Here is an 18,982-nt window from a genome sequence, read left to right on the forward strand (position 1 = left end):
TTCTGAGTCCGACTGGCTGGCAGGCAGTGAAGGAGGACGCTGGGGGACGAAGAATCGCTGGATATGAGAGAGGTGAGGGCAGGGGAGGGACGGAAAAATCGCTGCACGTCGATGGGAGGGCATGAGAGAGGCGGAGAATCGCTGGAAGTAATGGGAGAGGAGGGGAGGGAGAATCGCTGGAAATCAATGGGAGGGAAGGGCAGGGGAGAGAGAATTGCTGGAAATCAATGGGATGGGAGGGAAGGGCAGGGGAGAGAGAATTGCTGGACATGGGAAGGGCAGGGGAGAGAGAATTGCTGGAAATCAATGGGATGGGAGGGAAGGGCAGGGGAGAGAATTGCTGGACATGGGAAGGGCAGGGGAGAGAGAATTGCTGGACATGGGAAGGGCAGGGGAGAGAGAATTGCTGGACGGGATGGGAGAGAAGGGCAGGGGAAAGAGAATTGCTGGAAATCAATGAGATGGGAGGGAAGGGCAGGGGAGAGAGAATTGCTGGACATGGGATGGGAGGGAAGGGCAAGGGAGAGAGAATTGCTGGACATGGGAAGGGCAGGGGAGAGAGAATTGCTGGACGGGATGGGAGAGAAGGGCAGGGGAAAGAGAATTGCTGGAAATCAATGAGATGGGAGGGAAGGGCAGGGGAGAGAGAATTGCTGGACATGGGATGGGAGGGAAGGGCAAGGGAGAGAGAATTGCTGGACATGGGAAGGGCAGGGGAGAGAGAATTGCTGGACATGGGATGGGAGGGAAGGGCAGGGGAGAGAGAATTGCTGGAAATCAATGGGATGGGAGGGAAGGGCAAGGGAGAGAGAATTGCTGGACATGGGAAGGGTAGGGGAGAGAGAATTGCTGGACATGGGATGGGAGGGAAGGGGAGAGAGAATTGCTGGAAATCAATGGGATGGGAGGGAAGGGCAGGGGAGAGAGAATTGCTGGACATGGGAGGGAAGGGCAGGGGAGAGAGAATTGCTGGACATGGGAAGGGCAGGGGAGAGAGAATTGCTAGAAATCAATGGGATGGGAGGGAAGGGCAGGGGAGAGAGAATTGCTGGACATGGGATGGGAGGGAAGGGCAGGGGAGAGAGAATTGCTGGACATGGGAGGGAAGGGCATAGGTGAGAGAATTGCTGGACATGGGAAGGGCAGGGGAGAGAGAATTGCTGGAAATCAATGGGATGGGAGGGAAGGGCAGGGGAGAGAATTGCTGGACATGGGAAGGGCAGGGGAGAGAGAATTGCTGGACATGGGAAGGGCAGGGGAGAGAGAATTGCTGGACGGGATGGGAGAGAAGGGCAGGGGAAAGAGAATTGCTGGAAATCAATGAGATGGGAGGGAAGGGCAGGGGAGAGAGAATTGCTGGACATGGGATGGGAGGGAAGGGCAAGGGAGAGAGAATTGCTGGACATGGGAAGGGCAGGGGAGAGAGAATTGCTGGACGGGATGGGAGAGAAGGGCAGGGGAAAGAGAATTGCTGGAAATCAATGAGATGGGAGGGAAGGGCAGGGGAGAGAGAATTGCTGGACATGGGATGGGAGGGAAGGGCAAGGGAGAGAGAATTGCTGGACATGGGAAGGGCAGGGGGAGAGAGAATTGCTGGACATGGGATGGGAGGGAAGGGCAGGGGAGAGAGAATTGCTGGAAATCAATGGGATGGGAGGGAAGGGCAAGGGAGAGAGAATTGCTGGACATGGGAAGGGTAGGGGAGAGAGAATTGCTGGACATGGGATGGGAGGGAAGGGGAGAGAGAATTGCTGGAAATCAATGGGATGGGAGGGAAGGGCAGGGGAGAGAGAATTGCTGGACATGGGAGGGAAGGGCAGGGGAGAGAGAATTGCTGGACATGGGAAGGGCAGGGGAGAGAGAATTGCTAGAAATCAATGGGATGGGAGGGAAGGGCAGGGGAGAGAGAATTGCTGGACATGGGATGGGAGGGAAGGGCAGGGGAGAGAGAATTGCTGGACATGGGAGGGAAGGGCATAGGTGAGAGAATTGCTGGACGGGAAGGGCAGGGGAGAGAGAATTGCTGGACATGTGATGGGCTGGGAGGGAAGGGCAAGGGAGAGAGAATTGCTGGACATGGGAAGGGCAGGCTAGAGAGAATTGCTGGACGGGATGGGAGAGAAGGGCAGGGGAAAGAGAATTGCTGGAAATCAATGGGATGGGAGGGAAGGGCAGGGGAGAGAGAATTGCTGGACATGGGATGGGAGGGAAGGGCAAGGGAGAGAGAATTGCTGGACATGGGAAGGGCAGGGGAGAGAGAATTGCTGGACATGGGATGGGAGGGAAGGGCAGGGGAGAGAGAATTGCTGGACATGGGAAGGGCAGGGGAGAGAGAATTGCTGGACATGGGAGGGAAGGGCAAGGGAGAGAGAATTGCTGGACATAGGATGGGAGGGAAGGGCAAGGGAGAGAGAATTGCTGGACATGGGAGGGAAGGGCAGGGGAGAGAGAATTGCTGGACATGGGATGGGAGGGAAGGGCAGGGGAGAGAATTGCTGGACATGGGATGGGAGGGAAGGGCAGGGGAGAGAGAATTGCTGGACATTGATGGGAGGACAGGGATGAGATAATTGCTGGACATGGAGGGGAGGGCAGGGAAGATAGAATTTCTGGACATGGAGGGGAGAGAGGAGTATCGCTGGACGGGGAGGGGAGGACAGGGAAGAGAGAATTTCTGGACATGGAGGGGAGAGAGGAGAATCGCTGGACGGGGAGGGGAGGACAGGGAAGAAAGAATTGCTGGACATGGATGAGAGGGGAGAGAGGAGAAATGCTAGAAATGGATGGAGAGGAGAGCAGGAGATAGAGGAGAATTGCTGGACATGGATGGATGGAGGAGTTGGCTAGGAGAGAGGAGAAATGCTGACTTGGATGGAGGAGAGGGGAGAGAGAATTATTGCTTTATATGGATACAGATGAGGGAAGAGAGATGAGAAATGCTGGACATGGATGGAGGGAAAGAGAGAGGAGAAGTGCTGGACATGAATGGAGGGGAGGAAAGAAAAAAGAAGATGCGCATGGATGGAGATGAGGGAAAGGGAAGAGAGGAGAAAAACTGCACATGGATGGAGAAAATAGGCAAAAGCTGGAACCATGTTATACCTCCTCCAGTCAATTCCATGGAGGAGGACCCAGCTTTTACTTATGGATGCAGGACAACAAAAGAAGAAGAAAGGAGGAAAGTAAAGAAATAAATGGAAAGGAAGCCCTGGAAACGGAGTTAAGAGAACAGATAGAGAGCAGCAGAATCAGAGACTGGGACCAATATGGATAGAAAAACAAAGTCACCAGACAACAAAGGTAGAAAAAAAATCATTTTATTTTCATTTTAGTATTTGGAATTTGTCTTATTTTGCACTGGATATACTGGAGCTGTAACAGCTTACAGAAATTATTTATAATGAAAAAAAATCACATTATTTTTTCTCCTATACTAGTATAATATTTTCAATGATGTCTGTTTATATGCGCTATGGCTGGTATAAGGGGTGTGGCTAATGTGGGTGTGGCTATAATAGGGGCGGTGCCATGTGTGGTGACCCCGCCCACAATGAGTACCGGCACCTTTTTTTCTACAAAAAAAGCACTGTGAATAACACTGCTTGCAATCAACCTAGCAAGCAGCATTATTCACACTGCCTGGGAACATCAGCCGCTAAGCTATGACTCGGTGCTCCTGGACCACTTCTTAAAGGTGCTGGGCAAAATGCCTACCCAGCTTATTTTCAAAAGAAAAGGGCGCCCATCTTTCGACACAAATCGGGAGATGGGTGTCCTTCTCCCGCAGGCGCCCAAATCGGCATAATCGAAAGCTGATTTTGGGCGCCCCCAACTGCAGTCCATCGCGGGGACAACCAAAGTTCCCGGAGTCGTGCCAAAGGTGGGACTGGGCCATGTTTATCAGTCGAGGACAGATGGGTGTCCTTGGCCGATAATGGAAAAAAGAAGGGCGTCCCTGGCGAGAATTTGGTCCACTATATTTGGTGCCTTTTTTTTTTAGGTCCAAGTCCCAAAAAAGTACCCGAACTGACCAGATGACCACCGGGGGGAATTGGGGATGACCTCCCCTGACTCCCCCAGTGGTCACTAACCCCCTCCCACCCTCAAAAAAATATTTTAAAAACTTTTTTTGCCAACCTTTATGCCAGCCTCAAATGTCATACTCTGGTCCATCGCAGCAGTATGCAGGTCCCTGGAGCAGTTTTAGTAGGTGCAGTGGACTTCAGGCAGGCAGACACAGGCCCATCCCCCCCTACCTGTTACACTTGTGGTGGAAAATGTGAGCCCTTCAAAACCCACCCAAAACCCACATATAGGTGCCCCCGTTCACCCCTTAGGGCTATGGTAGTGGTGTATAGTTGTGGGGAGTGGGTTTTGGGGGACTCAGCACCGAAGGTAAGGGAGCTATGTACCTGGGAGCAATTTGTGAAGTCCACTGCAGTGCCCCCTAGGGTGCCCGGTTGGTGTCCTGGCATGTGAGGGGTACCAGTGCACTACAAATTCTGGCCTCTCCCACGACCAAATGCCTTGGATTTGGCCGGGGATGAGATCGCCGGCCTCGGTTTCCATTATCAGCGAAAACCAATGCCGGCCATCTCAAACCCGGCCATCTCTGACATTTGGCCGACCCGAACCGTATTATCGAAACGAAAGATGGCCGGCCATCTTTTTCGATAATACGGTTCAGGACTGTTCTTTGCGGCGCCGGCCAAACAGATGACCGGCCATCTATTTGGCCAGCGCCGTTCGATTATGCCCCTCTATGTCCCCCATCACACCTCTCTTCTCAAAGTCCCTTGAATACAACACCCCCTCCCAATGTTTCTCTGCCCCGAAGACCCCCTGGTGTCTAATGGGGATCAGGGCAGGAACAATCCCCAATTGCTTTTGCCCCCTGCTGCTGCTGGGTTCAAAATGGCCCTAACAACTCCTGGCAGTAATCTTGCAGTACTAATGCTATGGGTAATGCTGCAGCAAAGTGCCCTTATACCACAAGACAACTGCTAAGGGTCACTGGCACCATTTGGAACCAAGTGCATGCAAAGTGCAGGAGTGAATGGGGATTCATCCTTCCATGACCCCAATAGACACCAGGGATTATTAAAAGTAGGGTGGGGGGGGGGGGCTTTGGGAGGGGGATTTTATGGATGAGAGTTCTTTAGGGTGGGGGACACATATTGTAACATAGTAAATGATGGCAGATAAAGACCGATATGGTCCAATCCAGTCTGCCCAACAAGATAAACTAATTTTACATGGTATGCGATACATTTTATGTATATCTGAGTTTGATTTGTCCTTGCCATTCCCAGGGCACAGACCATAGAAGTCTGCCCATCATCTCTCTTGTACTAAAATTTCTGAAGTTAACGTCAAGGCCCCTTAAAATTTACACTCCAGCCCATCCATACCTATTCAGTCACGATCAGGGCACAGACCGTAGAAGTCTGTCCAGCACTGGTTTTGCTTCCCAATTACTAGTGTTGCCACCCAATCTCCGCTAAGATTTTGTGGATCCATTTCTTCTAAAAGGATTCCTTTGGGTTTATTCCATACATGTTTGAATTCCATTACTGTTTTCATTTTCACTACCTCTCGTGGGAGGGCACTCCATGTATCCACCACCCTTTCCGTGAAAGGGTGGTGGATGTACCAGGAAGAGGCCTTGTCAAGGGGCATCATGAGGGGGTCCTTCAGGCGGGGAGGATAGGATTGAAGGGACTTCAGGGGGAAGGGGAGGGTGGCAGCTCCTTATTTCTAGCACCAGCCCCTTCAAGAGGCTCCTGGGAGTACTGGCCATGGCTTTGTGGCCTGACGCAACAAGATGAAAAAAACATTACCTGCTGAAGACTGCGTATGCAAATCTCTCTCATGAATATTCATTGTGGATATCCTAAAAACCTGACTGGCTGGGGAGCCTCCTGGACCAGGTTTGGGAACCACAGCATTAGGCTACTCCTCCACTGTAGGGCAATGGAGGGTTAAGTGACTTGCCCAGGGTCACAAGCAGCTGCAGTGGGAATTGAACCCAGTTCCCCAGGATCTAGGGGTAAAGGCTCACGCAGTAATCCTACACTAATCAGTTAGCATGCAGTAATGTAAATGCACTAATTGTTTAGCACAGACACGCCCGCTCTCCGCCCCAGACAGGCCCACTCCGAGAAAAAATTACAAAATAATTTTTTCAGCACACAGGTAGTGCATGCAGATCCCAGACTTACTGCAGGAAGTCTGAGCACATCCCACACTGGATCTGAAAAATATTCACGACCTTATCAACTTTCGAAAATCTTTAAAGACTTTCCTTTTTAACAAGATTTACCATAATAATCCATAATAGGAATTCCAACACATCACTAATTAATTGATAATCTGTATGCTTTATTGAATTGATTATATCCATTATGTTACACTTGTTCTTTATGTAACCAATTGTTTATCTACTCTTGATTGACGCTTGTCTACTACTACTACTACTTAACATTTCTAGAGCGCTACTAGGGTTACGCAGCGCTGTACAAAATAAACAAAGAAGGACGGTCCCTGCTCAAATGAGCTTACAATCTAAAGAACGAAATGTCAAGTTGGGCAGTCTAGATTTCCTGGGTAGAGGTGTAGAGGTTAGGTGCCGAAGGCGACATTGAAGAGGTGGGCTTTAAGCAGAGATTTGAAGATGGGCAGGGAGGGGGCCTGACGTATGGGCTCAGGGAGTTTGTTCCACACGTGGGGTGAGGCAAAGGCAGAAAGGGCGGAGCCTGGAGTTGGCGGTGATGGAGAAGGGTACTGAAAGGAGGGATTTGTCTTGAGAGCGGAGGTTGATGTATTATTGTAAGCCACATTGAGTCTGCTAATAGGTGGAAAAATGTGGGATACAAATGCAACAAATAAATAAATAAATAAATAAAATGGTAAGCCATTTTAAGCTGCGGCAATGCATGCTAGCTCAAACCACAGCTTAGTAAAAGGATCCCGCAATTAGACAGGCAAAATTCAGCCAGAACAATTTACCCTAGCAAATTCCTATTTATCCTGGTGAATTGCTTCAAAACATGTCATCAAAACTCGCTGACTCACCCTTGTCTTTCTGCCATGCTAGATGTGATGCAAGATAGGTAGCATATGCCAACACATATCCCAGTATGTTTAGGATACTGTATTGTAAAACTGGATTCTTACAACAAATTACTTTCTTATGCATTATTCTTTGTTACGTATCCTATACTGTTTATTGTAAGCCACATTGAACTCAAACTTGTTTGGGATAATGTGAGATATCAATGTCACAAATAAATAAATGAAAATAAATAAATAAACACAAGGAGAAAGAAAAATAAACGGAAAATGTTGCCCAAATAGCAGAATGATGGCCTTGAAATCAAGATTTTTGTCTTTAAACTGATAAATACGAGCTATGGCATGGAAAATGTTAGAGTCGATTCAAAAAAAAATATGAATATGAAGCACAAAGCATTCAGCTAAGGAAATCTGTGTGATCAGTTCTGCAGCTGACAGGAAAAGAATGCCTCCAAGGCCGTGGAAAAGCCGGTATTCATTTCTGCATGCCTTTCTGCTTCTCTCTTGGTTATTTTGATATATTCCACTTAGAATATAAATTGACAGCAACAGACATACTAGGTTACTCCTGTAGCCAGAGATTATGGGGTTCTGTAGGTTTTACCTCATTTGTTAATGTTGTTAAACTGGAAGGCATGTATTTTCCTCTGCTCAATAATGCTATGGTTGTTTTGTTTAGTAAATATAACTTTTCTTTCTTAAGTTCTGCCGCATTTTCTAGGGATGTGCACTGCAAACAAAAACATGTCCGTTTGTTTCTGAATCTTTTGTGGGGGTTCTTTTTTTTTTTGGGGGGGGGGGGGTCTTTTCAGCTCATGCCACACATTAATTTCAATAAAAATTTTCAACATGCATTAGAACTATTTATTATGGATTTTAAGGGGTCTGTTTACGAAAGAGTGACAAGATTTTGCATGTACCCCATCTTAACTGCAAAACCTAAGGTGCAGGGAGTTGAAAGCCTGTACAGTTAATGTAGGGGGTGTCCCCAGCATCTGCCCTAAGGGATCCTTTTACTAAGATGCACTGAAAAATGGGATGCACGAGTGGTGTAGGCGCGTGTTTTGGACGTGCGCAGATCCATTTTTCAGCTCACCTGTAAAAAAGGCCTTTTTTTTGCTGAAAATGGACGTGTGGCAAAATCAAAATTGGTGTGTGCCCATTTTGGGTCTGAGACCTTACCGCCACCCATTCACTTAGCAGTAAGGTCTCACACGTTAACCAGGCGGTAATCATCGATGCGCGTACAATGCCAATTACCGCCTGGTTTTTGCCGTGCACCAGAAAATAAAAATATTTTCCAGCACGTGTAGCAGGCACGCATAAAAAATGAAATTACCGCATGGGCCACGTGGTAGCCGGGCGGTAACTTGGAATTGCCACGCATTGGGCGCTTGTAGGCACTTACATGGCTTAGTAAAAAAAGTGCCAGTGGTGAGAAACCAATGTGCACGAGTCCGAGCAAACCCAAAAGTGACAGCATATTGGCACTGTTTACTGAGTTTAAATAAAAGACTTTCAATTTTTTTAAAAAATGAAAAGCTTATATTTAAAGGTGCAGACAACAGAAGCCAATGAGTGCTTCATGTTCGGATTTCGCCTGGTACATGCGCACAGGAGCTAGTCTTACAGAAAAACTCTTCTGTGCATGTGCCAACACATCCCTCCTCCTTGCTTTTGCTTTAACAGCATATATATTTGGGCATGCGCCAAATCTGAAATTACTGCCAGGAGGGTGCGCTGGCCTGGCGGTAGTCTCATGTTGGCATGCCGTGCACGCGTGTAGAGCCTACCGCAGTTTAGTAAAAGGAATAATGACCTATTCTAGATACTGTACAGTTCCCCCCACTTGTACCTACCATACATATACCTCATTCTACCACAATATCACTTTGTATTCATTCATACCATGTATTTGTTCAGACCGGAATCGGCAACGCCGTTAACGGTTATATGTAAGCCACATTGAGCCTGCAAAAAGGTGGGAAAATGTGGGATACAAATGTAACAAATAATAATAACAATCTATATAAATAAAATCCCCCCTCAGAGTTCTGAAGCTCACTCCATCTGTGGCAGTGAAGCCCTGAACTCCTGTTCTCCTGGTAGGCTAGGCTACTATTGGGGCTACTCACCCTCAGTACTCAGCCACACCCATCTGCTCCCTATAAAACTCACCCTCAACGTTCTATTGGCTTCTGACGTCACTGAAGCCAAGGTTCGTATGCTCGAAGCTCTGAAGCCTCGAAAAACACAGTCTCTGGGCCCCGCCCTCGCGTCAAACGTTATGACGTTGAGGGCGGAGGCGGAGCAATTCACCGCCCTCGCGTCAAACGTTATGACGTTGAGGGCGGAGGCAGAGCAATTCACCAACATCGACGACGGGTGGGGGGGCAGGGGGGGGCCACAGGAAAGCCTTGCTAGCACCCGTTTCATTGGCTCCAGAAACGGGCCTTTTTTTACTAGTAATATATAATTTACATACTGTATCCTTTGAGTATTGGAGAGTTAATTTTCTGTGCTGTTCCTCCAGTATTTTTTCTGCACCGTTGGCTTACTGCAGCACTTCTGAGCATCGGACTGTAAGAGGTAAAGATCCGCAGCATTTCAAACCTACTTCTCCCCCAGCACCCCCCAATTGGATCCACCCAAACAAGAAACCCCATCCTCCTGCAGTCTCCCTATTACCACCCTGCTTCTGTCTCCTTTTCTTTCTGTTGATCTCTGTCTGCTCAATCTGCGTAGCCCACAAAGATCCAGTGGGAGATGCACCAAAGTCCCCGGCAACATCTGCTTGCTATTTCCATCTTGGAAAAAAATTACAGAGGTGGAAATAGCGAGGGATGCTCAAAACAAATCGCATGCAAATGAGCTGCACAGACTTTTACCGTGCAGCTCAAGCCAGCACATGAGCAAGGCAGCCAATCGCTAAGCGTGGCTGCCATGTGCATGTCCAGAACAGCCCTCCACAATGTTCCCAGGGCTTTCATACATGCATACATGCTGCATGTATGAAAGACATTTTTATTTCAAAACTTCTGCTCCATCATGTGTGTGTAGCTTTTTTTTAATCAACGCCGCAGCTCTCCCCATCTCTGATCTCCCCTGGTACACTTGAAAAGCTGCCCCCCACCAGCCCTCCAGATGGAGTTGCGATTGTGAGGAAGAAGGGTGAAGCAAGAAGGAGTGGCAGAGGACCCTGAGCACCCGTGGAGTATCTGCAACAATGAAGAACTGTCAGTATCAACAGCTCCAGACCTCCTGTTAAAATTTCCACGGTAAAGGTAGGGGCTATTTCTGTGCATCGCTCGGAAAATGGCTGTGCTTTGCTCGGAATGCACATTTGAATGCTTAATACCTCATTTAAATAGATTAGAATAGGATTCCCATTCTCTGCTGCCCCACATGGTAATAAGCCTGCAGAGCCCCTTTGTGCATCTCCCGCTGAATAACATGCTCACTAAAACAGCTGGAAGTGGTGCAGAAAGCATGTTGCTGGCTCAGTAAGTTTGATGCATCCCCCCAATCATTTACACACATTCTAACCTCAATACCGTCTTGCCCATAAGCAGCTGGATCTGAAATGATTTCCATTCTAAGGATAGCAATCATGCTACCTGTTATGAGTTGCAGCTGGCTCAGTCTTTCCCCATAAGACAAGTAATTCCCAGTGTTGGGTAATATACTAATGTTACTAGTTACTGCAAGGAAAAAGTTACTAGTTACTTGTTTATTGAAAGTAATTGTCACGATTGTGACTATATTTCCTGTTGGACTTGTTTTGAGGTTCCTCCAGCCAAGCCAAGTTTGTGTGTAAATCCTGAAGCCTGTGTGAAAACCCTGAAATCCGTTCCAGTCCAGTCTAGTCCATTCCGGTATCCTGTTCCAGCCAAGCCGTGCTCTGCTGTTGTGTTGCTAAGCCCCACCCTGCTGGTGACCTCACCTGTAGTGCCTTTATTACCACCTGGGAACTTCCTAAGTTTGCCTTTGCATCGCTGTAGGTCAGTCGGTGTGCTGTTGCACTTCTGCTTGGTTCTGTCTATGGGCATTTCTGCTTTCTGTTTCAGTGTGTCTGTTTGGGTTAGTGGTGTTTGTCATATTCCTCTTACTTGTTCTGTCTCCTTGTGCTGGCTGCTGCCAGTGGGTGTGTTATTGCCCTCACCATATTGCACCTGGGATGGTTCTCTCCGGTTGCAGTACTCTGTTTCTCTCTGGTGTTTCTCTGTATGTTTTGTGGCTGCCTTGTGTTCAGCCTTCTGTTAATGCTGTGGTATTAGTTTGTGGTTGTAGCCTAGCTTTGTGTTCTGCCTTGTCTGTCTTATTTTGGTGTCTCTAGTTCCCCTCTGCCTTTTCCCTCAGTCCCTGTTTGTGCAAACTTGTTGTGGTATCCTGTTACCTGAGGAAGTACCCTCAGTTTTGAGTCCTGATTCCTGGTCCCTGTTTAGTCAGGCTTCCTTTGGAGTCCTATTCCCTGTGTGAGTTCCTGTATCCTGTAAGTCCTGCCGGCTGCCCGCACCTAGGGAACGGCGGTCAAGTGCAGGTGAAGTCTTGTTGCAGTCCTAGTCCAGTGTGTTCCTGCTTTGCTTATCTACATCTGCAGCCCCTGTCTTGTTGGTGTGTTAGCCCAGTTCTGGTTGGGGGGTTTTGCTTGCCACTGCCGCTGTACGGCAGTGGTCCAAGGGCTCACGAATCCAGTTTTCCCTGGAGAGTCTGACAGTAATATGTTAAATTACTATGAAAGTAAGATGTTACTTTTTAATTTTTGGATATAAACAGTTGTTTCAACATTACATAAATTCTAGCAATTGGAAATCCATCCATTATCAAAGAAAACATCTAAACGGAAGACTTGCAGACCTGAACATGTATACCCTGGAGGAAAGGAGAAACAGGGGTGATATGATTCAGACGTTCAAATATTTGAAAGGTATTAATCCGCAAACTAACCTTTTCCGGAGATGGGAGGGCGATAGAACGAGAGGACATGAAATTAGAGTGAAAGGGGGCAGACTCAAGAAAAATGTCAGGAAGTATTTTTTCATGGAGAGAGTGGTAGATACTTGGAATGCCCTCCCGCGGGAGGTGGTGGAGATGAAAATGGTAGCGGAATTCAAGCATGCTTGGGATAAACATAAAGGAATCCTGTGCAGAAGGAATGGATCCTCAGAAGCTTAGCCGAGATTGGGAGGCGAGGCTGGTGTTTGGGTGGTGGGGCTAGTTCTGGGCATGACTTCTACGGTCTGTGCCCTGAAAATGGCAGATACAAATCAAGGTAAGGTATACACAAGAAGTAGCACATATGAGTTTATCTTGTTGGGCAGACTAGATGGACCATGCAGGTCTTTTTCTGCCGTCATCTACTATGTTACTATGTAAATAAGGGGAAAAAAAGCATGAAAATAGTTAGCTTAATGCCTGCATATCTTCTATGACAAAGTTCATGATGAGCTTAACACTTTGAGTCTGCGAAATTTGAAGTCAAGGTTAAAATCAACAGTTGATTGAGCATGATTTTATTTCTTTACTAGCACTCACTCCATCACTCTCAGGTTTGTGGCTTACCAGACACAGCTTGCACTTGACATAAATATAGTTATCTTTTTTTTTTTTGCTTACTAAGCCAAAAATGTTGACATAAAAAGGTGCTTAAATGTTGAAGACCCAGCCATCTTTATTATTACCTCATGCTGCACGCTTGAACAACTTCACTCAAAAGGAAGTTTGCCGGAAACCAGAAGCAGACCAATAATGGGTGACACAAAGAAAATCAGATGGGTGTCACTAAAAAGTAACTATATAAAGTAACTAGACATTATATTGTTCATTGCTGAAAGAAGTAACATATTACAGTTATTTTGTTACATCTCTCCCTTCTCCTTACCCACTCCACTCATCGACCTTGGTGAGGACAGCAAGGTGGGGGTGAAATAGGTCTCAGCCGCCCAGTCCCATTGTTTTTGGCCTGGCGCTTAGACAGAAAGAAAGTTTTCCAGGCCTGCCTTATCACATGACAAATTCTAATCAATATTCCCCATTCCTATAGCAGAAATGATATAAAACGAGGACCAAAGTCACTGGATAAACATCCTAATGTGTTTTTTTTTTTTTTTTTTGCTGTGTGTCACAGCATACAGGCCTTCAACAAGACCCTTTTCATTAGTTCTTCCACAGAGATAATAAAACCCATGAATCTCAGTTATTTTAAGAATGGGCATTAAAACGATGGTAATAAAATAAATTGCTCAGTTTACTACAGATGAGCAACTTCTAAACATATCTGGTGCTAGGAGAAGCAGACATAGTAAATCCTTGATGTCTTGGGTAGGTGGCGAACTCAGATCGTCAATAAAATCCCCTCATTTCAGATCCAGCTGCTTATGGGCAAGATGGTATTCAGGATAGAATTTGTGTAAATGATTGAGGGGGAGATGCATCAAACCTACTTAGCATTCCACAGCAAAACTATGTTTCCTTTATTTATTCTAATATTTTGCATAGATCCATAGAGATTCACACGATGAATATACACACACAGGAGTAATTCTATAAAGACAGCACATTTAGGTGCCAAGACACAGAACTCTCTAAATGCAAAAAAAAAAATGGCTGTAAATATTGACAAAATAACTTGCAAAAGATTCCTAAAAAGGGACCAAGAGATTAAAGACGGACTTCAATATATATAATTCTTGGAGTTACATTGATCGAAACCTCACACTCGACACCCACGTAAAGAATACAACGAAAAAGATGTTCTACTCCATGTGGAAACTCAAAAGAGTAAAACCTTTCTTCCCGAGATACATATTCCGTACCCTAGTACAGTCAATGGTAATAAGTCACCTGGACTACTGCAACGCACTATACGCTGGCTGCAAAGAACAGACTATCAAAAAGCTCCAAACAGCTCAGAACACCGCAGCCAGACTCATATTTGGAAAAACTAAATATGAAAGTGCAAAACCCCTAAGAGAGAAACTTCATTGGCTTCCACTTAAGGAACGCATCGCGTTCAAGATCTGCACAATTGTACACAAAATTATCCATGCTGACGCCCCAACTTACATGTTAAACCTTGTGGACTTGCCTCCCAGAAACACTAAAAGATCATCACGCAAATTTCTCAATCTACACTACCCCAGCTGTAAAGGACTAAAATACAAGCTGATACATGCTACTACCTTCTCTTACACTAGCACGCAGCTGTGGAATGCACTACCAACTGCCTTGAAAACAATTGACAAAATAACCAACTTTCGTAAATCTCTGAAGACATACCTCTTCAACAAGGCCTACAAAGAAAACCCATAGCTCTACTGAATCACTTCACCAACCCATCCTAGACTTGATCATTTACCCTCTTTACTATTCTCTTAAATCTTTCTTCTCCCTTTACTTAACCTGCTCTCATCAATAAATATATATGATATCCTGAAATGACAATGCCATAACAGAACTCTGTAAGCCACATTGAGCCTGCAACTAGGTGAGAAAATGTGGGATACAAATGCAATAAATATATGAAAGATAACTCCCTTAGCAGGCGAAAAAGACCTCAGACATCACAAAGAATCCTCACCATGTCTACCATTGTCAGACTATGGTAGTTAACTTTCAATGATTGATGTAATCATAGGTCAAAAAACTTCTTGCTAATCTGTGAACTGTATATCTTTTCATATCTTTTTATAATATTTTCTATGCAATTTGAAATAAACTGTGCTTAACGTTCTTTAATATAATACACTTTATAATCATGAAAGTCACCACAGCAATAATAACATACACACTGCGTATTCAGTGACACATCTCAAAACTAGGTTCCCGACAGGCACCCGTTTTGTCAGAGCTTCTTCTAGGGATCCATAGTTAGGTCACTGGCAGTGTACAAAAGCCCAAATTCTCGGAGCTGTGTAAAGGCGAAATGGATGCCTGCCGAGACCCTAGTTTTGAGATGTGATACTGAGTATGCAGTGTGCGTTATGTTATTATTGCTGTGGTGACTTTCATGATCATAAAGTGTATTATATTGAAGAAAGCTAAGCACAATTTATTTCAAATTGCGTAAAACATATTATAAAAAGATATGAAAAGATATGTAGTTCACAGATTAGCAAGGAGAGAACGGATCATCTTCAAAATCTGCACCATAGTCCACAAAATCATGTACAGCGTAATCCCAGGATACATGACAGACCTTATAGACTTACTAATAAGAAACAAAGTCAGATCATCAAGATCCTACCTAAACCTACACTACCCAAATTGCAAAGGGCTGAAATACAAAACAACTTACGCAGCCGGCTTCTCCTACATAAGCTCACAACTATGGAATGGGCTCCCAAAAGCTGTGAAAACAATCCACGACCACTTGAACTTCAGGAAATAACTAAAAACCAACCTCTTCAAAAAGGCCTACCCCAACGACCCCACGTAACCCTCTTCACCTACCAACACAGCATGACTATGATTGAACAGGACATCAGGCAATCTTCATCCATTCTGACCCTCCACTTATACCTTATACGATCACTATACAACTTTGTATTTGTTATCCACCGACTGGGCAAACGCCTTTGACGGTATTATGTAAGCCACATTGAGCCTGCAAATAGGTGGGAAAATGTGGGGTACAAATGCAATAAATAAAATAAATAAATAAATTACATCAATCGTTGAACGTTAAATACCGTAGTCCACCAATAGTAGACACAGTGACAATTCTTTGCGACGTTCAAGGTCTTTTTCTCCTGCTAAATGAGTTATTTTTGATATATTGAGGTCCATCTTTAATCTCTTGGTTCACTTTTTGGGCAGAATAGAGACATACACACATGTAGGGCCTTATTCTATAAAGGTTATACTCCTAAATCTATGCTCCTAAATTTATGCTCTTAAATTACGAGCATAATCTATTTTGGAGCTTTTAACTTAGAAGCATAAATTTTAGGAGAATAAATTTTAGGAGCGTAAATTATAGAATATTACCATTTAATGTATGTGCATTTGCAACCTAGCAACAAGCACTTGTACCACCACTATGGCTGCTATAAGTGATTGTTCCTAAAATATATATACTTACTTGACCTGCTATGCTGGTAGTATTCTATAAAGGAAAAGAGGTGTCTACTTTCCTTTACAGGTTATGCTCCAAATAGTTGCCTAAAAATAGGATAAGTACATAAGTACATAAGTAATACCACACTGGGAAAAGACCAAGGGTCCATCGAGCCCAGCATCCTGTCCACGACAGCGGCCAATCCAGGCCAAGGGCACCTGGCGAGCTTCCCAAACGTACAAAGCCCCTTTATAGAACTGTGTTCATAGAATAAACATATAAAATTCATGTCTGAATCTTTAATATTTTGGTAAAGTTAGAGGCCATCTGTTTTCTCAAGCTTTTTCTGTAGGATTGTAATCAAAATATTTGTATTGAAAATGATTGGTAACAATTGGAAAAGCAGATGGAAACTCACTCAGTAAATGTCAACAAGCCAATTTAAACTGAAGAGTGAGGAATAACCTCTGTTAGCCTAAGACCATAAAGAAATGGTGGGGGGAAAGACCTCAGATGACCACGGTGCCCTTATAGATGCCAATAAATGTCGCAACACTTAAGCCACAGTTCACAGCTTCTATCATCGGTCATAAAAAAAACCCCAACCATACCAATGAACAATTTATTCTGCAAAAATTTCTTGATGGTGCAAATAAATTTCATCTACAAAAATATAATGACGGCAGTATAACCCCATCAAAAAGGGGACTAGAGGTTGAACTTAGCTTATATAGCAGTTTCGGGCAGTAGAATCCTGGTCCTAACGGGGACATGTTTCACTAAGCGACTTCCTCAAGGGGACTAAATACTACAATATAGTCTTTTCCATTGCTTCCCGTTCAACTAGTAAACCATGGTTGGAACTGATTGTTACCATGGTTTAGTAGTTGAATGGGCAGCAATACAATGGCTGAGGTTTTTTTATGACTGATGATAGAAGCTGTGAACTATGGTTTAGATGCTGTGACATTACATTTATTGGCACTATAAGGGCACCATAATCCAGTGACGTAGCCAATCCAGTGACCTACGTTGGGCTCAGGCCCACCCAGTAGCAGCACACCTATGATGCGGCTGGCAGGAGCAGGGATCCCTAAGCCTCACCAGCTTAGTGGAGGAGTGGCCTAGTGGTTAGGGTGGTGGACTTTGGTCCTGGGAAACTGGGGAACTGAGTTTGATTCCCACTTCAGGCACAGGCAGCTCCTTGTGACTCTGGGCAAATCACTTAACCCTCCATTGCCCCATGTAAGCCGCATTGAGCCTGCCATGAGTGGGAAAGCGCAGGGTACATATGTAACAAAAATAAAATAGATACTATTGGAGATTCTACATGGAATGTTGCTATTCCACTAGCAACATTCCATGTAGAAGGCTGCGCAGGCTTCTGTTTCTGTGAGTCTGACGTCCTGCACGTACGTGCAGGACGTCAGACTCACAGAAGCAGAAGCCTGCGCGGCCACATTGGTGATCTGCAAGGGCCGACTTCTACATGGAATGTTGCTAGTGGAATAGCAACATTCCATGTAGAATCTCCTATAGTAGCAACAGTGGAGGAGTGGCCTAGTGGTTAGGGTGGTGGACCTTGGTCCTGGGGACCTGAGGAACTGAGTTCAAGTCCCACTTCAGGACAGGCAGCTCCTTGTGACTCTGGGCAAGTCACTTAACCCTCCATTACCCCATGTAAGCCGCATTGAGCCTGCCATGAGTGGGAAAGCGGAGGGTACAAATGTAACAAAAAAAAAAACCTCCCAACAGCTGTCCCTCCTGTATACCTTGTAAATAGTAGATCTTCACCTGCAGCGACTGATACATACTGTTTGCCCCAGCCCCACAGCCGTCCCTCTGATGTATTCCCACCTATGTGGAAACAGGAAGTTGCATCAGAGGGAAGGCTGTGGGGCCAACATGAGCGGTGTGTATTAGTTGCTGCATGCAAGAAAGGGAGGATGTTTGAGAGACCAAATGGCATGCAGGCGACAGAGGAAGAGACCAAATCACTTGTGGGACATGGCAAAGTTATTATGCCCACCCATCTTGGGCCCAGGCCCACCCAAAATTGGGTGTCTGGCTACACCCCTGCCATGATCATCTGAGGTCTTTTCCCCCACCATTTCTTTATGGTGTTAGACTAACAGAGGTTATTCCTTATTCTTCAGTTTAAACTGAGTTATTGAAAATGCTGGCAAATTCATTGATATATATATATATATATATTTTTTTTTTTTTTTTGGGGGGGGGGGTTTATGTCAGTGTCCATTATTAAATTGGTGCATGTTTATTTTGTAAGCTATTAAGGACTGTGGGATATGAAACATGCTAGTCTTTTGAAGAAATAAATACATACACACGATCATCACAAAGATATACAAGAGTGCAGAAAAGGCTTTAGAAAAACTACTAAAATCACACTTTTTATATAATGAAACACAAGATTATACCCATGCATATAGAAAAGCATGCAGAGAAACACAAGAGAGACATTGCTAAAGACATAACAGGAAATATGCAGAAGCTGGCACACAAAACATCATTTGAAGATGGCAATTTTCTGCTCTTAAAGACTCAGGAGCTACAACACTGTTGTTAGTCCTTGCAAGTTATCACTAGTCCCTTTGAAGACGGAAAAAAATCAGTCACATGCTGAGTATGGTCAATCACATGCAGACAGAATAAAACAGAAGGATATGTTCAGATAAGGATAAAAGACAGACACACACACGTTTGCATCCATGCGTATTGATACATTTAGATATGAATATATAGAGAAATTAATGTTCAGAAACAAATATGCTTGATAAAAGAGATATTTCAGTGTAGAGATGCGTTGCTGCATTTTTAAAGATCTACTGT

The 18,982-nt window shown here is 45.0% G+C and overlaps 1 protein-coding gene across 1 annotated transcript in view; it reads right to left on the reverse strand.

The window, feature by feature from the left end:
- Nucleotides 1–18,982, reverse strand: part of AGBL1 (ATP/GTP binding protein like 1) — a 1,046,841-nt gene that overhangs the window by 412,761 nt on the left and 615,098 nt on the right. The window lies entirely within an intron of this gene.

This window comes from Microcaecilia unicolor, chromosome 1 (genome assembly GCF_901765095.1).
Source record: "Microcaecilia unicolor chromosome 1, aMicUni1.1, whole genome shotgun sequence".
Lineage (NCBI taxonomy): Eukaryota > Metazoa > Chordata > Amphibia > Gymnophiona > Siphonopidae > Microcaecilia > Microcaecilia unicolor.